Source organism: Camelus bactrianus, chromosome 22, assembly GCF_048773025.1.
Source record: "Camelus bactrianus isolate YW-2024 breed Bactrian camel chromosome 22, ASM4877302v1, whole genome shotgun sequence".
Lineage (NCBI taxonomy): Eukaryota > Metazoa > Chordata > Mammalia > Artiodactyla > Camelidae > Camelus > Camelus bactrianus.
This window is the reverse complement of record NC_133560.1, coordinates 9,974,434-9,991,497: the sequence shown is the minus strand read 5'-3', so window position 1 is coordinate 9,991,497 and position 17,064 is coordinate 9,974,434. Positions and strand designations below refer to the sequence as shown.

Below are 17,064 nucleotides of genomic sequence, written 5' to 3'. Positions count from 1 at the left end.
CACATTAATGTGTATCTGTTAATCCCAAACTCCTAATCTGTCCCTCTCCACCCTTTCTCCCCTGGTAACCATAGTTTGTTTTCTATGTCCATGAGTCTATTTCCAGTTTGTAACTAAAATTTGTGTCTTTTCTAGTCACTTCTATCTAATTTCAAAACATTTTTATCACCCCCACAGAAAACCCCATACCCTTTAAGCAGTCATTCCTCACCGCCCCTCTCTCTCTGGCCCTGGATGATCACTAGTCTGCTTTCTGTCTTTATGCATTTGCCTGTTCTGGGTATTTCATATAAATGGAATCATACAACATGTGACAATTAGTGCCTGGCTTCTTTCAACTTACTTAGTGTTTCGAGGTTCATCCATGTTGTCTAGCTTCTCAGTACCTCATTCCTTTTTGTGGTTGGCTTGGTAAGCTGATTAGAAATGTGGGTCAGCAGGGGCTAGGAACATTTGGGTCCCTCTAACACGTGAAGGGAGGAAGAATCTCTCCAGGTCTCTACAGAGTTCACAATAGGAATTCCCACCCAGAAAACCAATGTACCATGGACGGTCCAATAGTACATTCCAGGGGTCTTGGGACCTGGGCACGAGCTGCTTCTGTCCAGAGATATTCTCCCAGAATAGACGGAGGTGTCAGTCAGCATTAAAATAACCTTGGCAGAAGTCCTCATGCCAGAAAGATAGCCACAAACAAGCGCCAGGGTACATGGTGGCGGGGAGCGGGGTTCTAAATTAAGTCCTGGGCTGTGAGTTATATTGACTTGGGTCCGGTGGGGCTGACCGGTCAGTTCAGCCCTTATGGGTGCGTGTCCCTGGTTTGGCAAGTGGTAGGTGAGAAGGGCCTTGGGAAGGCCAGGGTGGAAACGCTGCCGAGAAATGTGGTATGGTTTCCAGTGCTAAGGGACTCCATCCAGGCCAGAAATGAACTGAGGGGGGAGAAATAAAGAGAGGCAAATGGATTTCAGCTTCTTGAAGAGGACTTAGGAGAGCAAATTAATGGCCACTCAGCTCATGGAAAGGGGCTCCGTTGATGTGGTGATGGATTACTGACACTGGAGATGATCAGAGAGGTATCAGGGGTCTCAGAGGGGTGGAAACGACTCCAGAGACCACTGGGAGCCCAACCTAATTTCCTTCTGTGATGTATCATGAGCGTCTTCCTCTGTTAACATCTCTTAGCAATGTGAAAAGGCAGTTTTGGCATTTGGGGGAAGGCTTAGGGCTAAGATGAACCTGGGAACAGAGTCCAGCCGTGTCATCTCTAGTTATCTCAACTTGGGCACGTTTCCTCTTTGACCCTTAATTTTTTTCACCTGTAAAATGCAAGTGGTATAGCATAGAGCAAGCTACTGCGTGAATTAGAACTGACAGTGCAGGGGAGACGCCTGGCATCGCAGAAGGTGTTCCTTACTGGCTTGTGCTCTTCTTCCTCCTTTGTCTTCTAAGTATTAACTGGTAGCGCAGCTGTCAGTGGTGCATGGGAGCCGCAAGGGCGGCGTGCAGTGAGGAAGCAAAGGGACGAGACGTGGTGAACGCGTTATACACAGCGGAGAAGACGTCACGACTTCAAGTTGCAAGAGACAAAGTAAATCCATGTGAGAAGCAATTTCAGAATAACCCCAAACAGCTTGTAACAAACGCCCGGCGGCCTGTGCCATCCTTGACAGGCAGTGGGTGGCCTCTCCTCTGGAAAGCCTCATCTGAAGCCTTGATGGGCGGGCACCATCCCGCAGTGCTCTCCCTGTGCCAGCGCTGACACGCCTCGTCAGAATGATCTATGTGTGGGTCTGGGCTTCCCTCCACTAACCTGCTGTGAAAACTGCCCAGCACATAAACACATTTCTAATGCAATACGTTTGCATTTAATGGGTACTTACTATGCGAGAGGGCCTGTGCTGAGCTCTTTGTGCTAAACTTCTTCTTTTTTCATTACAACACCCCAGAAACTAACAGAAGAGGGGACAGAAGACTCAGAGGCAGAACACACTTGCCCAGTGGCCGAGCTGCCCTTCTTTGACCCAGGCAGGTGGATTTCAGAGTTCCTTCCTGCTTGGAATCCCAGGCCCACTGGCTCACAGGCCTTCGTCATTCATGACTACTGGGTGCAGCAGCAAGGGAAGCGGGGGCAGTGTGGGCCCAAGGGGCTGCCGAGGAAGGCTCCAAGGAGATGCTGTGACATGGCTGGGCCTGTTTGCCCTACAGGAGATGAGGAGACCAAAAGCTTCCTGGTGGCAGCAAGTTGTAATAAGCATGGAGGGCAGCAGGACTGGACAACAGACGCAGGAAGACCATGTCTCTACGGATGGGAACCTGTCGCCTGATTGCACGAGCTGGGGAGCACTGGCTGTGCATGAGCTCAGCCGGTCAGATGTGGACACAACAGGGATCAGGAAAGTCCCCACCTGTTACTTAGAAAGAAAGCTTGAGAGCACATGCTTGGGAGGGGAGGGCACCCCCCGCAGCTGTACCTGGACTGGACAGCTGGGTCAGCCGCTTACAAGGTGCGTCACTGAGAAAGTCCCCTTTCCTCTCTGGGCTGCACGCTTCTCACCTGGAACCTGAGGATGATGACGGTAGCTCCCTGGCAGGGTTATCCCCAAGATGAGAGAGAACGCACACCACGTAATAAGCACGCTGCTTCCCCCGCGGATAGAAACGTTTGCCCTGATCCTTATTAGGAGTAGCGATGCGTGGCATTGCTGTGTGTCACTCTTGGCATAGTATTAGTATTAAACCCAGGTTTCCTTTGAATGGCTTTGCCCATCTTGGCAAAAATCAAGAGTGCCACCTTTTAAGTGAAAGTTTGGAGTAAGCCTTAGAATGGATGGTAAGGAAAGTTTGTGTGTGTGTGTGTGTGTGTGTGTGTAGTCATGGGTGGTTTCAAACACAGCAGAAGACTATGGTAGTGCTGTGAGTAGATCTGCTCCAAGGGCAGTGAGGACACAAAGGAGGGAATGACTAACTGTTTCGGAATGAAGAAGGACGTAACATCGGAGGGAGCAGAGGAGGTGGCAGGACGGTGGCTTTCCCAACTCCAGGCCAAACCAGGGTCTGGCTTCCCACCCCAGCCCCCCTGGACACTCTGCCTTGGTCAGCCCTGTCCTCCACCCTTTCCACTGTGCCACGCGGGCGACTCTGCGCTCAGACACCCCCCGTCTTCCTGGCTGGGAGTCTGTCCCAAGGCCCTGGGAAGGGAGGAGCATGCAGGTGAATGGAGTGGGAAGGAGCCAGAAGCTGGGCAAGGACTCGGGGAGGGAGCCGAGAAGACAGTGCTCTCTGAGATCCCAGACCTGAGAGGGCCTGCACATCCTCTGGTGTGAGCCCTGCCAGCGTGACCTCTGGCAGTCTGCAGTGTCTCCGTGGCAGTGCGCCACGGAAATCAAGGGTGGAGATCGTTCTTGGCGAGGCCCGCCAGGGTCTGGGACGTCTCATAATTTCCCTTGGAGGCCTCCCTGGGTGTGCTGTCTGTCACGGACCAAGATGTCCATGGGGGCCCCCATCGCCTCTGACTTGTTTTCCCAAAAGTGCGGCTGGATTTGCTCAGTACCATCTGCACTGTCTCACTGGCCACCCCACCCGCCCTTCTGTTTACAGGCTGTCAGACAGCTGGCTGGGGAGAGGGGGACACTGTGTGACCACGGAATGCACAACACCGGCAGCCTCCAACGGGAGGACCCTGGGGTCTTTACCTCGATCGCCCCAGAATCCCGGCTGAGAGATGGGCCCCCTCCACTATGAGCTTGGCCTATGCTAACAACAACAACAACAACAGTAATAATACCAGTGACTGAGGGTCTACTAGGTACCAGGCACTGTGCAAACGTCTCACTGAATCCTTGTAGCAATCCTGCAAGACAAAGGGTGGGGGGTTGTTAGTCTGTCTTCTTGATGAGGAGGCTCAGAGAAGTTGTGTAAATTGCCCTGGGGTCCACAGCCAAGTGACAGAGCCGGAAGTAAGCCTCTGGAAGCACAGGACACTCTGAGCAGGAAAGCGCCCCTTCGTCCTGGCCTCCTGGTTCCAGGCCCTTCGGGTGGTATACCGACCTACCGGCCCGGCCCTCATACACCTGCAACACAACCCCAGTCCCCTGCTGGCCCTTCCCGATGCGCCATCGCTTTCCAGCCTCCCTGCCTTTGCCCCCGCGGTTCTCCCCGCCAGCACCCCCAGGAGTGTCTCAGGCAGCCCGGCCTGGTCTGCACAGTCAGGGAAGATTTTCTCTTCCTGGCATTTCTGGTGTCCAGCAGCGCTGCAGAGCTGAGGATGACACTTTATTCTAAAGATACCAGCTCATTGTTAAGGATTCCAAGAATACACAAGTGCATAAAGTCAAACTCTGCTTTCCCTCTGACATCTCCTCCACCCCCAAATTCCGCTCCCCAGAGACGGCCGCTGTGGGTGGTTTGCTGTGTGTCCTTAGATGCTTTCAGGCATGTGAAAAGATATATATAATTTACACCAGTGGGATCAAACCACACTTCTGATGGCTTTTCTCTGTTTGCCTCCCCTCCCCCAGCCCTACAGCAGCTCTCCGTCTTTCCCTGCCCTGTGTCTGTGTCGTGGCAGTGCCCTGGCTCCCCTGGGCTCCTCTGGCTTCAGAGCGGGGTGGCCAATGGGAGAAGGAGGCCGAGGTATTTACTCCCTCCTCCACGCCTCCTGCTCCCCCTGACCCCCCATTGGGTGGTTCTCTCCGAGTGGCCTGGCTCCCTGAGGCCACGGGCCTTGTTGGGCCCTTCTTCCACAGCCCAACTCTCTCTGGACTCGGGAATGACCTTGGGCCTCCGTTCGTCCCCTGAGGCCGAGGCCGGGCAGTGACTTCCTGCTGCCCCTGCCCTCTGGGTGCTTCACGAGCCCTGTTGGGTGACCCGGCCCCTTCACGACATCATCTTCACAGCTCTGCACACTTCCCAGCGTGACGCACATGCCATCCTGGAACGCCTCTGCCCCTCAGCACTGCATCGTGAGCATCCTGTCCACGTCCGTACCTACACATCTGTTGCAGGAGAGGGAGATGGCGCATCCTGGGACCTGCAGGAGTCCTTAGGACGCACCGCCAGGTGAGGGCTCGTGGCTTCGCGTAGGAAAGAACTCAAGAGGGAGCCGAGGAAAAGCGAAGGCCAGTTTATTTGGAGATATACACGCTCCGCAGGCAGGATGCGGACCATCTCAGAAAATGAGAATGGCCTCAGGGCATGGGGTCGTAGGGTTCTATGGGTTGAGTAATTTCATAGGCTAATGAGTGGGAGGAATATTCCTGCTATTTCGGGGAAGGGTGGGGAATTTCCCAGGAATTGGGCCACTGCCTGCCTCTTGGCCTTTTATGGGCCGCCTTGGAACTGTCATTGTGTGAGGGGAGTGACTTTTGATATTACAGTGAAGATACAATGACCTGAAGGTCAGGGACCGGGCTATTCGCAGAGCCACCTTGGTTTCAGCCGGGTCCAGCCGGCCTTTATCACATCGCATCCTAACCGCTGCACCCTTCTTCGTTTGTCCAGCGTTTGTGTCCTGCCCCTTCCGCCCTGTGTCATGCCTATTCTCAACGCGTGCCTGGCGCCTCTTTCCGGGAAGAGTCTAATCTAGAGTCTGAGACCAAAAATGAGCAGAGACCAGGTAAAGAGAGGCAGGTGTTGGAAAAGGCAAGGGGTGAGGGGGCTGCCGAGGGCCCGAGTGAGCTGCTGGGACAGAGACCGACGGGGCCACCTGCTGACTGGTCTCCTGTCATCCTCATGGTCCGTAGTCAGTTCCTCCCGCGTCCCATGGATGGACACCTAGGTCTCGTCCACAAATTCACTCCTTCAAACAATGCTGCGACATTCTTTATTTTTTCAAATTTTTAAAATTTTTTTTTTTACTTTTTTTTTTTGGAGGAAGTAATTAAGTTTATCAAATAATGCTGTGACATTCTTTTTTTTAAAATTAATTTTTAATTTTTTTTACTATTTTGGGGGGGGGAAGTAATTAGGTTTGTCTGTTTGTTTATTTTTAGGGGAGGCACTGGGGATTGAACCCAGGACCTTGTGCATGCTAAACATGTGCTCTACCACTTGAGCTACACCTGTCTCCCCGGTGCTGCAACATCCTTGTACCTACATTTTTGTGCCTTGGTCCTAACATAACTGGAAGGGAATTCCCCAGTTGTGGGACTTCTGAAATCAGATGTGGCTGGATTTACAATTTGCTAGATTTAATCAGCGATGGTGAGGGAGCATCTCTTCCCAGGGAGGCCCACACAAGGCGAAGCCACAACTTGTTTGCCCTGTAGGGAGCTGGAGGAAGGTTTGTCCAGGAGAGGGGTGAGTGAGGGCTGAGTCCCTCCCGCCTTGGTGGAACTGAAGCCTCAACACAGACTTTCTCCTTTGATTTAAAGTGGCAATATTGTAACTTGCCCACCCTCCTGCCCCTGCCGTCCATGACCATCTTCCTTCCAAGGAACCTTGGAGTTGATAAAAGAATGTTACAACCAAATGCCATAGATATTTTTCTTAAAAACAGTGAGATCCAGGTGAAAAACCCAGAAGCAACTACTACTTCAACCTTTCTGATGCTTCTGTTTGAACAGATACATAAAAAGCCCATTGTCTGTGCTGGGAATGGATAAGACGGAGCTCACTGTCTGGGGAGGCGAGGGGAGGACTTCATACAGTGGTTTCCAACTCTGTCAAGGGGCCTGTTCCATCAGAATCTTCATCTAGAAGCTTTTCAGAAATATGGATCCCAGAGGCCCACCCTGGGGCCTTTCCTTTCAGCAGGTCTGAAGTGGGGTCTGGGACCCTCCGATGACTCTGACGTTCAGAGCGAGTTGTGAGTTGGGGCAATGACATATCTACGTGAGTGCACGCCATGGTCGCCTGTATAATGTAGAGGTGGCAGACTTGTGTGGCCCGAGGGCCAAACCTGGTGTTTTGTGTGGCCTCTGGTTTGGACTTGTGCATTTAAAAAAACTAAATTAGTTTCCAGCCTCTAAAAATTAGGAAGTCTTTAAAATCTGGATTTCAACTGTCGGAAAAATTCTAACAACGTGCTACATACAACACTTGGCCTCTTAGTTGGGGCAGCCTTCTTGGGTGTCACACAGTCCCCAGCACTCCCTAGTGTCTCCCTCTTAACATCGTCAGTTGCCATGTTGTCACTGGATGAACATTACTCTTTTGCATATAGTAGAACTGAAGGAGAATGAAATACTCCGGTCCTCTCATCTATATCAAAAGTTGAAAAATATAAGACAGACCAAATTGTCTGTGTTTTTTTTTTAAATTATGAGCAAGAGCATATCTTTTATGAAACTGCTCAACAGAACACGTCAAATGTGTGAAGAGAATACGAGTCCAGAGCATTTCTCTCATTTATCCTCCCAGCCTGATCCCTGTGCACCAGCACCAAGGGCGCTGGATGGGGGCTGGGGGCGGGGAAGGGGGCAAGAGCATGGGTTCCTCCAGCCCCTTCAGCCATTAAGTCACCGTGTCATCTTGGGCATCGTGTTTAATTCCTCTTGGCTGCCCTGTAAAAAACAGTGGTTCTCAACTGAGGGAAAGTTTGCCCTCCCTCCCAAGGAACATTCAACGTCTCGAGGCATTTTTTTGTTGTCAAAGTTGGAGGGAGCAGTTGCCATTGGCATCTCGGCCAAGCTCAGGGATGCTGCTGAATATACTACCCTGTGCAGGCCAGTCCCCACAGGAGAATGATCCTGCTCAAATGTTGACAGTGTTGGGGTTGAGAAACAGCTGTAAATGAGGGGGGTCCATCCCTTCTAGTTCTGCAAATTATAACGTTATCCTATGAGAACACACACACACACAGAATTATTACAGTGTGGGGGACTGACAGAGCCTCAGAAACAGGTGGATTCTTGACAGGGAAGGATGAGAGGCAGGGAGATGGTGCTGCAGTCAGTGGCAGCCTCAAGCAGAGGCAGGGGAAGGCGAGTGCAGAGCATGGTCATGGTCATGGTCATGGTCATGGTCATGGTCGTGGAACGGTGAGTGGTCTGGTTTGCCTGGGTGTCATGGGTCATGTCAAGAAGAATGTGCCCAGAGAGGCTGGGGCAGCTGTTTGGGCCAGTGTTCTCAGGGCATGGGTGGGGTGGAAGTCCACATGGCTTTCATAAATTTTCCAGCTCTCGCTCCTTGCAGGACACGGTACGATTGTACTTCCTGCCCAGGTGACTTCAGTCAGCCACTGAGCAGTGAGTGCAGGTAGTGAGCATTCACTGCCGGGTGGAAGCATTAAAAGCCAATGGATGCTTCGTGTCACCCTCTCCTTTCCCTTCGGCAAAATGACCCTCAGCCGTCAAAATGGGTAGCTGCTTCATCAGCCTGGAGCCCTGAGCAACACGAATGAGCAGGGACCCTGTCAGCCCACCATGGACACGAGCAAGAAGTAACGTTTGCATGTTAAGCCACTGAGATCTGAGGGTCATTTGCTGCTGCTGCACCACGTGTCTCTCCTGACTGCCTTAGACGGAAATCACTGGTGGTACCTGACGGCGATGGCCGTGGATGGTACACAGAGATGGCATGAAGTTGTGCTGCGTCCCTCACTGAGAACACCCCTCCCTTTAGAACTCTTTGGACCACACCAAGGAGTACGTCTCAGTGTGGGGCTAGACTGTCTCTGACACCTGCCCGACACCTCCTTGTTCCCTTTATAACAGAGAGAGAGAGGGCAGGGGCTCAAGTTTCTGTATTTAGCTGAAGTTTCACAGCGTAGTTTTAAAATTGAATTTAATTTTAGGGTTGCCTTCCATTTACGGCACGGGATTATAGTTTTCCATTTATGGTAGTGATATAAAATTTTTTTAAACGGTCAGTAGAGAAAGTGAGTCACTTCAAAGACTTCGGTAAAGCCAATAAAACACAGTGGTACGCATATGACTGACATCAGCAGGATGGTTTATAAATGACTGAAGTCGGGGAGTAGAACTCGTGGTCTACGGCAAAATGTCTTGCAGAGGCGAGAGGGGTCTGGCAAGACAAAAGGCGTAACCATAACAACAGATGTAACGCTAATGATAACATTTCCAGGTATTTTTTGGGTAACGGGGTGAAAGCAGCTGTCACACGCCATCACTCAGAGAGGCACAGAGTGTAGTCCTGTGTCTTCTGTACCACCCAAGGCCTGGTGCACAGCACAGCTGCCCGACCGATGTTCGTTGAATGAGTGATCAGTGAACAGGACGTGGAATCACTTCTGTGCATTCTTAGGTGGGTGGGCCGCCGACTTGGGAAGGCCCTCACTCTGCACCCCACATAGAAAAGCTTCTGGGAGCACACCTGGGAGCTGCGGCAGCGTGCCAACTAGCCCTGCAAACAGAGGGAGAGGGCAAGACAGTGAGGATCCCCGGGTTTGGAGATGGGCAGATGGGAAGAGGAGCCTCAGAGGCTGAGGCTACTGGCCAGGAGGAAGAGGGGAAGAAAGCTCAAGTGATGTGTATGCATGCGTGTGTGCATAGGAGGGGTGCTGGAAAGAGAACAGACATTTCTAATATGAGTCTGTGAGCTGTTGGCACGAGCTACACAGGGTAAGTCCCTTCTCCCTGCTCGCCCATCAAAATGATGAGCTCTAGCCCTGCGTGTGCACAGCGCGGGAGAACGGGGGAGGCTTGAGCTTTTCGAAGCCATGGACCTGCTGGGTGAGGCTGCAGCTGCCTTCTGAGTTACATGTGAGTGAGTGAATGAGTGAGTGACGTTGACTAATGTACATGGGGATGTCACATCTGGAGACACTGACTGTGTCCACCATGAACAGTGAGTGGCAAATCTCATTTCCCAAAGTGGGCTGTAACAGAGCATCCCATCACCCATGCTTTTCTGCAGTGGAACTGGACACTCCTCCTACTGAAGGGGTGGGATCTGTGTCCCCTCCCCTTACATATCTGTGTGTGGCTCTGACCAGCAGGATAGGGTAAAGGATCCTATGTAACTTCTTACACTGCATCCTAAAGGGTCATGTGGTTTCTTCCCTGTTGCCTGGGACACTTGTGCTTTGAGCCCTAGGTAAAAGGTATGACTTCTCTGAAGCTACCATGTGTGAGAAAGCCAAGCCTCACAAAGTGGCCACATGTGGGTGCTCTGGTCTGCAGGCAGCCTGAGTCTTCAAGGCATTCCAGCCCAGACTTTTAGACAATTTCATTCCCCAGCTGCAAGCTACCTGTGGGCTTTGTGTCTCCCCAGCTGAGGTCCCAGATATCATGGAGCCAACTCTGCAGTGCCCCAATTGAATCCCTGACCAAGGAATATAGAAGCATCATCGAATGGCTGTTTTGATCTGCTAAATATTGGGGTAGCTTGTTATGCAGCAGTTGCTGACTGACACACAGTAACCAAATGCTCCCCATCTCTGAATTCTGAGCCCACAGCACCAGCCCTGAAACCAAGCAGGGGTGTAATATAAGATTAGTTGAGTAAATGAGTGAGGGAATAACTGAATAAACCAACATGTGACTTTAGAGCTCAGCCCACGTGTAGGGCTGCTTTCTTTCAGGAGCCCCTCTTCATCATCTGACTGTGTTCATACAAATAGGCAGCATACAAGGCTTTTGTGGATGCTGGATGCTCTGGAACCAGGAAACAGCACCTCTTTTCCAAAGAGAATCTGATGTTATTTCCTGTCTGACAAATTAACTTTTCTGGTTGATTGGCAACTTTGGTAGGAACAAGAAGCTCACAGGACAGGGCATGGGGGACAGGGAAGCGTACGCAGAAAAGAAATAAGCATAGGAGAGGGATTTTCCCATTTATCAAGCCGTGTCGTAGCGGGTCATTTCCCACCAAAACAAGCAAAAGCCTGCATGGCATCTTTTAGAGGCAGGCCACTGACCAAAGTGCACAAAAAAGACTATGAGATAACTTTCCCCTCTAACTCATTCCAGCCCCACGTCCCCACCCAGCTGCAGAGGTTGGGGAAGAAATCACTCCTTGTGAGGTCCACCTTAAATTTAAGTCCCAGTCCCAGATGGATGGAGGCAGTATGTTGGCCTAGACTGTTTTTCAAATGCTGTCCAGTGCATTTCCTTTGATTTGCCCCAAAGGTGCTTTGCAGTTGCCTTTAGAAATTATAACTGTGAGGGAGGATTTATAAGGAGCCAGGAGTTTGCCTACCTGGACCACATAGGCGGGCAGCGTCCAGCTGAGGCAGTTGTCTCCTGGCTGAGAAGGAATCACGTTGCACCCAGAGGCAGGGGGCCAGCTCCTTTCAGCAGACGGCCACGCCTGTGCCTTAATAGCAAAGTCATTGCACTCTGGGGTCTCTGCCCTTGAAGGTTTCCCTGACATGTGACCTAAGAGTTGTTGGGAACACTTGCTGACTACGACCTGGCAGGGTTAACCTTTTGAAAGAGGCTAAATTGTGCTGTGGGGAAGGGATCTCTCTGAGAAATCCACATGGCAAGGTTACTGAGAAAGTGCTCTGTCAACAAGAGCCTTGGAAAAACGGAGTCCCATTCAGCGACTCCCTTTTACTGAAAGGAGGGTCGGTAAGTTTTGAGTTTCTCAAAGCAGAGAAGCATGCAGCTGATTTATGTCGCATAACCTGAACCCTCAAGCTCGGGATGTGTTTCATGGTGATGCTTGAAAGGGTGTGAGCTGGTGCCACCTGTCGGCAAGTTGTGATGCTGCAGCCTAGCTCTATTAGATGCTGTACGTTTCCAGACAAAAAGTGCCATAAAGTCAATAGATTAAAAAATGCAAGGGTTTAAACAATATATACATATATAAATGTTTGTTGGCATAATTTGTTTTACAAGGTGGTAATACAAGCTCTTCGACATGGAGACAGAAATCATTGAATTGTATGAAAGAAGACGGAGCAAATTATATTAGGGGAATTTCACTTGGAAAAAATTCTGTGTGTCAAGGAAAGGAATTCTCTGATAAGTCTCTTTGGTTGTGGAGCAAGACTCCTAAGCCTGTGCTCCAGGGAGAGTTGCTGGTCTCTAAACTGCCTTCTCAGGAGGGTGGATCCTGCTGGCTGGCTAGAGTTGATCTGGCTGCATTAGACATGTTTGAGGGCAAAGCTGCATTGCTTGACCCAATAGAAAGGAGATGGAACATTTGCAGGGGGGTTTAGAAGAGGAAGACTACCAGGGGCAGCATGAGAGAGTGGGAAGTTGGGGGATAGACACGTCCGATGAGGGAGGGATGGGTACACGGTACCATCTCTCCTGCATAGGAAATCCATCTGGTTGGATTCCTTATGGAAAATGGATAAGTGGTGAGAGCCTGGGTTGTCCTGGGTTCTAAATGGAACCTTGAGTTGAAAGAGATTTTAAGAGGTCACCAAGCCCATTCTCACCCAAAATAGGAGCCCCTTCTCCAACACCCGTGGGAGGTGTGAGCCGTCTGGTTCACACACGTCCAGGACAGCAGGCTCACTTCTTCGGGAGACAGACAGGGCCAGTGAAGAACTTCCTATCTTTGGTTTGCTGTCTTTGTTTGACTCAGGGGAACTGCAAATAAGAAAGTGGCTTCAGGGTGGGGAGGGGAGGGCATAATAGTAAAGTCACAACTGCTACCCAGTAGAGCATTCCTACTGGTGCCAAGGACTTCACTTACATTATCTCCTTAGAGTCTCATGGGAAAGTCATTTCTTCTGCTTTGAGATAAAAGAAATGGAGATCTTGCAAGCCCAGATGATCTGCCTGCGGTCACACAGCCAGTGCGAGGAGAAGCATGGACTTGAACTTAGGCGTCTTTGAGCTTTCCACCCCTGTGAGTTTTACTGGGAAGTTACCCTCTGACCACGTTGGTGAGAGAACGCTTGCTATGCAAAGGGATGGACTCAACATCATGGCTGACTGTGGTCTCTGCGCCTTAAGAGGGGCGGAGAGAACTTCCTAAGGGGTCAACTGATTTGCAAAGGAAACTTGAATCATCTTTGAGAAACGTGGAAAAGAACTGAGATCATTTCACTGGGAGAAGGCTGATTACATAATGGGTCTTCAGGTTTATGAAAGATTCTTAGAGACGGTGGCCACCAGCTGTTCTTCGTCTTCACCCTGGAACAGGGAAGAGGAAATAGGCTTAAGCAGCAGCCTGAGGGTGTCTATATGGGAGAATTTGCTGACCCTGGAATGGGTCAGTGCAGAGGGGGTAAAAAAAAAAAAAAAGAGCAGGCCCTTTTCCTGAGGACAACAAATGGAGAGCAGAGTCATCCTGGTGTGCGTGGGCTATTTAGAAGCCAATGTCTGATTTACTATCTGGGTTCACTGGGTGTGCACCTTAGGATTTGGTCTCTAGAAGCACTCAGGGTTGGAGGGCAATATTGTGGGGTCCCTTGAGGATCTTCTCTGATGGTGGCCCCAGGGGAGCTCTGTCCCCTCTTATAGCCAGTACCCCTCAGTCATGACTGATCCTGCCAAGCTCCAGGGCATTATGCAGAAGTACGTGCCAGGGCTCTGGGCCACTGGCTCTGCCCCTGGCAGTTTCCTGGTCCCCAAAACTGGGGCTCAGGGCATCTCATGGGGTTCTGGGGAAGGGAGAATGAAATCATCTATGTGTAGGTCTAGCAGAGAGCCTTGCATGTAGTCAGTAGTCAGTAAATGATAGTCTTCTGCTCTTGCTACCCAAGTCTTAAGGCTTATGCAAAGTCTAAATAAACTCCGTTTGATTTTGAGTTGATGAGTTTTACAAGATTACTGTCAGACCTAGTCAAAGATTCAAGGGACACAAATTTGTGGTATGGGGATTTGGTGATAGAGCACGTGTTCATTCTCTCCACAACCTTCATAAGATTCCAGCCCTTGGATCTCTGCTCTCAGCCCCGATCTTTCCAGACCAAAGCACCTAGGGTCCATCAGAGGTCACCTTTGCCCGCCTCTCCCTTCAGTCCATCCAGTCATTGTGGCATAGTCCCTTCCAGGTCTGTGGCCCTCTTTAGACACAGAATCCAGGGAGACTCCGAGTTATTTTAGATCGGGTTGGGTTCCAGCCCCAGATCCTCCAATGGCCTGATCTGTGGCCTCGGACAAGTCACTTAATATTCCCGAAACTTGGCTTCCTTGTCTGCCAAGAGGGAATGAAAATCTTGCTTCCTGCAGTATGGATGGTATAGGGCAGGCCAAGCACCATGCAACTGCCGAGTGAATGTTGAGACTAGGGCCATCCATGTCTTGGGACTGGGTTCTCACTCTCCGCCATACCCGAATCTCTTGGAAGCATCCCCTGGGTCCATCTGACTCTGGAAATTAATCAGACAACCTGAATTGGCCTATGGAGGGGCCCTCTTTTCTCCCCAAGTGCCTCCTCTGCTCAGACATGAAGAACCTCCTCCCTTTTGGCAGAAGTGCTAGGAAGGGAGCGTCTGCCCCCTGCTCTGTGGCCTGAAGCAGCTAATCTGATTGGCCAGAGCGGTTGCCAGGAGGCGGGGTCACTGATGACTTACTGCGCAGGCGTGCAGATCAGCTTCCGGCTGGTGCCCTTAGACTTCCACACCGCGCTGACACTCAGCCTTCCAGGAGGTCAGCCTTGGAGCGGAGGGGCGTTGGTGGTGGTGGTGATTAGATGCCTGCTTAGCTGTTAATCAAGCCAAGGTTTCTCGGCCTCGACACTGCTGACAGTTTGGGTGGGATCATTCTTGCTGTACATTGTAGGATGTTGAGCAGTATCCTTGGCCCCGACAGATAGATCCTGGTAGCATTCTCCAAGTCGGTTGTGACAGTCAAAACTGTCTCCAGGCACTGCCAGACATGGTGGGGAGGGGGGTGGGGGGCGGAGATCGCTCCTGGCCAAGAGCCACTGGATGAAGGTGAGGCTTTGAGACTTTGATCCAGGTTTAGGTAACGAACCTCTATCAGAGGTTTGGGTAGTGAGTCTGTGTCAGAACTCAAAAGAGGGGAATTTTATTCTCACTGACCCTTGAACTTTTCAGCTGTGCTCGGGTGGCTAAGCAAGAGGTCTTCTTCAGTTTCTTCACAGAAAGAGAGAACTAGAGCAGGAAATCGAGTGAAAGGGAGAGGGGCAGAAAGGGAAACCGAGGCAGGAGCCAGCAGCGAGCGGCTTCCATGAGATTGCGGAGGGTGCTGGCTGTGCAGGGGCAGGGAAGCCAGCGGGGCGGGGCTGAGGGCCGCCCTGTGCCTGGGTAAATATGCTTTCTGGGGGGAAGGGCTGGCAGGTAAATATTAGTGACCATCCCCACAACAGCTCCTGGAGCGACTCAGGTGCGGGGAAAGACACACGTCCCTTGTACAGAAACCACATATTTTTCTCCTTCTGTCTCCCTAGCCAGCCAGTGGCTGCAGACTGCCCTGTCCCGTCTTCCCCGGCCCAGACCCTGTGCCCCAGGTCATCCACTGCTGCCAGCCGACCTAGTCAGCCCCAGGTCCTCCTCGCTGGCGCTGGAACCCGGGCGCATGGAGACAGGGGGCAAAGGAAATGAAACTCCTCAGCCCGGAGCCATTGAAAATAATCCCTGCCTTTTCAAAGGCCGCCTTCGCTCGGTGCCAAGGCAAGAACTGTCTGTCTCGCCACCTTTCAGTTCTTGTTAAAAAGCAGAAGGCATGTCAGGGCCGGGCCGGGTCACAGGACAGAGAGGGCTTTCTTTGCAGTGCTGGATGAAACTCAGTGCTTTAATGAAAGCTCTTATTAGCCCCAGCTGGCGTCCCATTTTCCTGGGGTGGAATAAAAAATTGCCTTGGTCATCCTTTCCCAGGCTAATTTCAAAAGCATAATTACCATCATCATAATTGATTACTATTTATTTTGGTCATCAGTAGTCATGCACCCCCTTGTTCCACGGGGATGAAATGGTCTAAGAATATTTATGGCACGTGGCAGCTGTATTTGTTTTTCTTCATTCCACGCCGTCCCCCCAGTCCCTTTCAGGGTAACCCCTTGATTTCATGACACCCGGAGAATCCTTCTCTGGCTCAAACTCCTAAGCTATGGTGACTGATGAGAGTTGGGGTGAAAAGTTGGAGGTTCAAAAAAGACACGGGGAGAGAGCTATCGGGGGTAATAATATTAAAGGGTAAGAGAGGGGTACACCCTTCAACCTTATGTTGGAGGTGGGAGACTTGGGAGGGGGTGGGAGGGGATGAATTGAACATTTATGAGATTGTTGTTTCTTCTCTCTGGTGTCTTGAAGGAGGCAGTTATCAAACATCTGTGGGCAGTTAATTTGGGAAGAGAATTGGTATTTTCTGCCTTCAGGACAGAGAGCTTGAGAGCTGCCTGCATGTGACTACACAAGGATCATAATGTCCCCCCCAAATATTCAAATTATGAATGTAGCTTCCATGTTGCCAAACTCTTAAGACTCCATCAGATAAAAGTCCCAGAGGAGGTTAGTTTAACACACCCAGTCTTGAGTTGGAGCAATTTTCTTCCCACATTGTCCTACCTACTATGAGGTATTTAGACCTCCTACAAGGCTCTGGAGATTAAAAAATAAATAAATAAATAAATAAAGACAAACAAGCAGGGGTTAAAAGCTTTAAATTCCCTCAAAGGGAATGCTTGGACATCTCCTGCCTCCTGCTGAGCAGATGTACTGGTTCTAGGTGGGAATCTGACTCAGGCTGAGGCAAAGGCACTGCCCACCTCCAGCCATATTGCTCCCTGATTTGTGGCAAGATGGACACCAAGCTCAAATTCATCAGTCACAGCCCTTCCGTAGAAGTTTTGAAGTTGGGACCAGTAACAGCACGAGTCGGTGCCTCCTTGACGTTGGCAGTAAGGAACCATCCACAGACAAGTCATCTACCACGTGGATGAAACCAGCCCATGGTGGGCAGGATTGAGTCAATACTTCGAGAGAAGCCCATTTCAGAGATGGGGAGAGAGTCCTGGTGGCATCTTAAACCCTGCTTCCAGTTATTCTTGAAACTTGGAGAAGGCACGCTGGGAGGAGCTAGACAAGTTGTGTCCTGCACACCTCCAGGAAGTGCCATTCATATGACCACCTTGTGATAGTGGCCCACGGGGTTGTGCAGTGTGGAGCTTGCACAACTGTACATGGTGACCCATTTGGCAGCATGCCTGCCCTTTCTTCAGCTTTCTTGGAGACACTCCAATACCCTGTTATTAAACTCCCCTTTTTGCCAAATCCAGTTGGAACTGGATTTATGC

At 50.8% G+C, this 17,064-nt stretch overlaps 2 long non-coding RNA genes across 28 annotated transcripts in view; one reads left to right on the top strand and one right to left on the bottom strand.

Annotated features, from left to right (window-relative positions):
• LOC141574640 (uncharacterized) overlaps positions 1–4,106 on the bottom strand; it is a 28,228-nt gene extending 24,122 nt beyond the window's left edge. The window contains exon 1 of the long non-coding RNA XR_012501569.1: positions 344–4,106. This is a non-coding gene — a long non-coding RNA (uncharacterized LOC141574640). The remainder of the gene's footprint in view (positions 1–343) is intronic.
• LOC123613430 (uncharacterized) overlaps positions 1–17,064 on the top strand; it is a 463,022-nt gene that overhangs the window by 251,390 nt on the left and 194,568 nt on the right. For 4 of the 27 annotated variants that reach the window (XR_012501558.1, XR_012501560.1, XR_012501553.1 and 1 more), the window contains one exon: positions 4,896–5,058. The exons of the other annotated variants lie outside the window; for them this stretch is intronic. This is a non-coding gene — a long non-coding RNA (uncharacterized LOC123613430). The remainder of the gene's footprint in view (positions 1–4,895; positions 5,059–17,064) is intronic. 27 annotated transcript variants of the gene reach the window in all.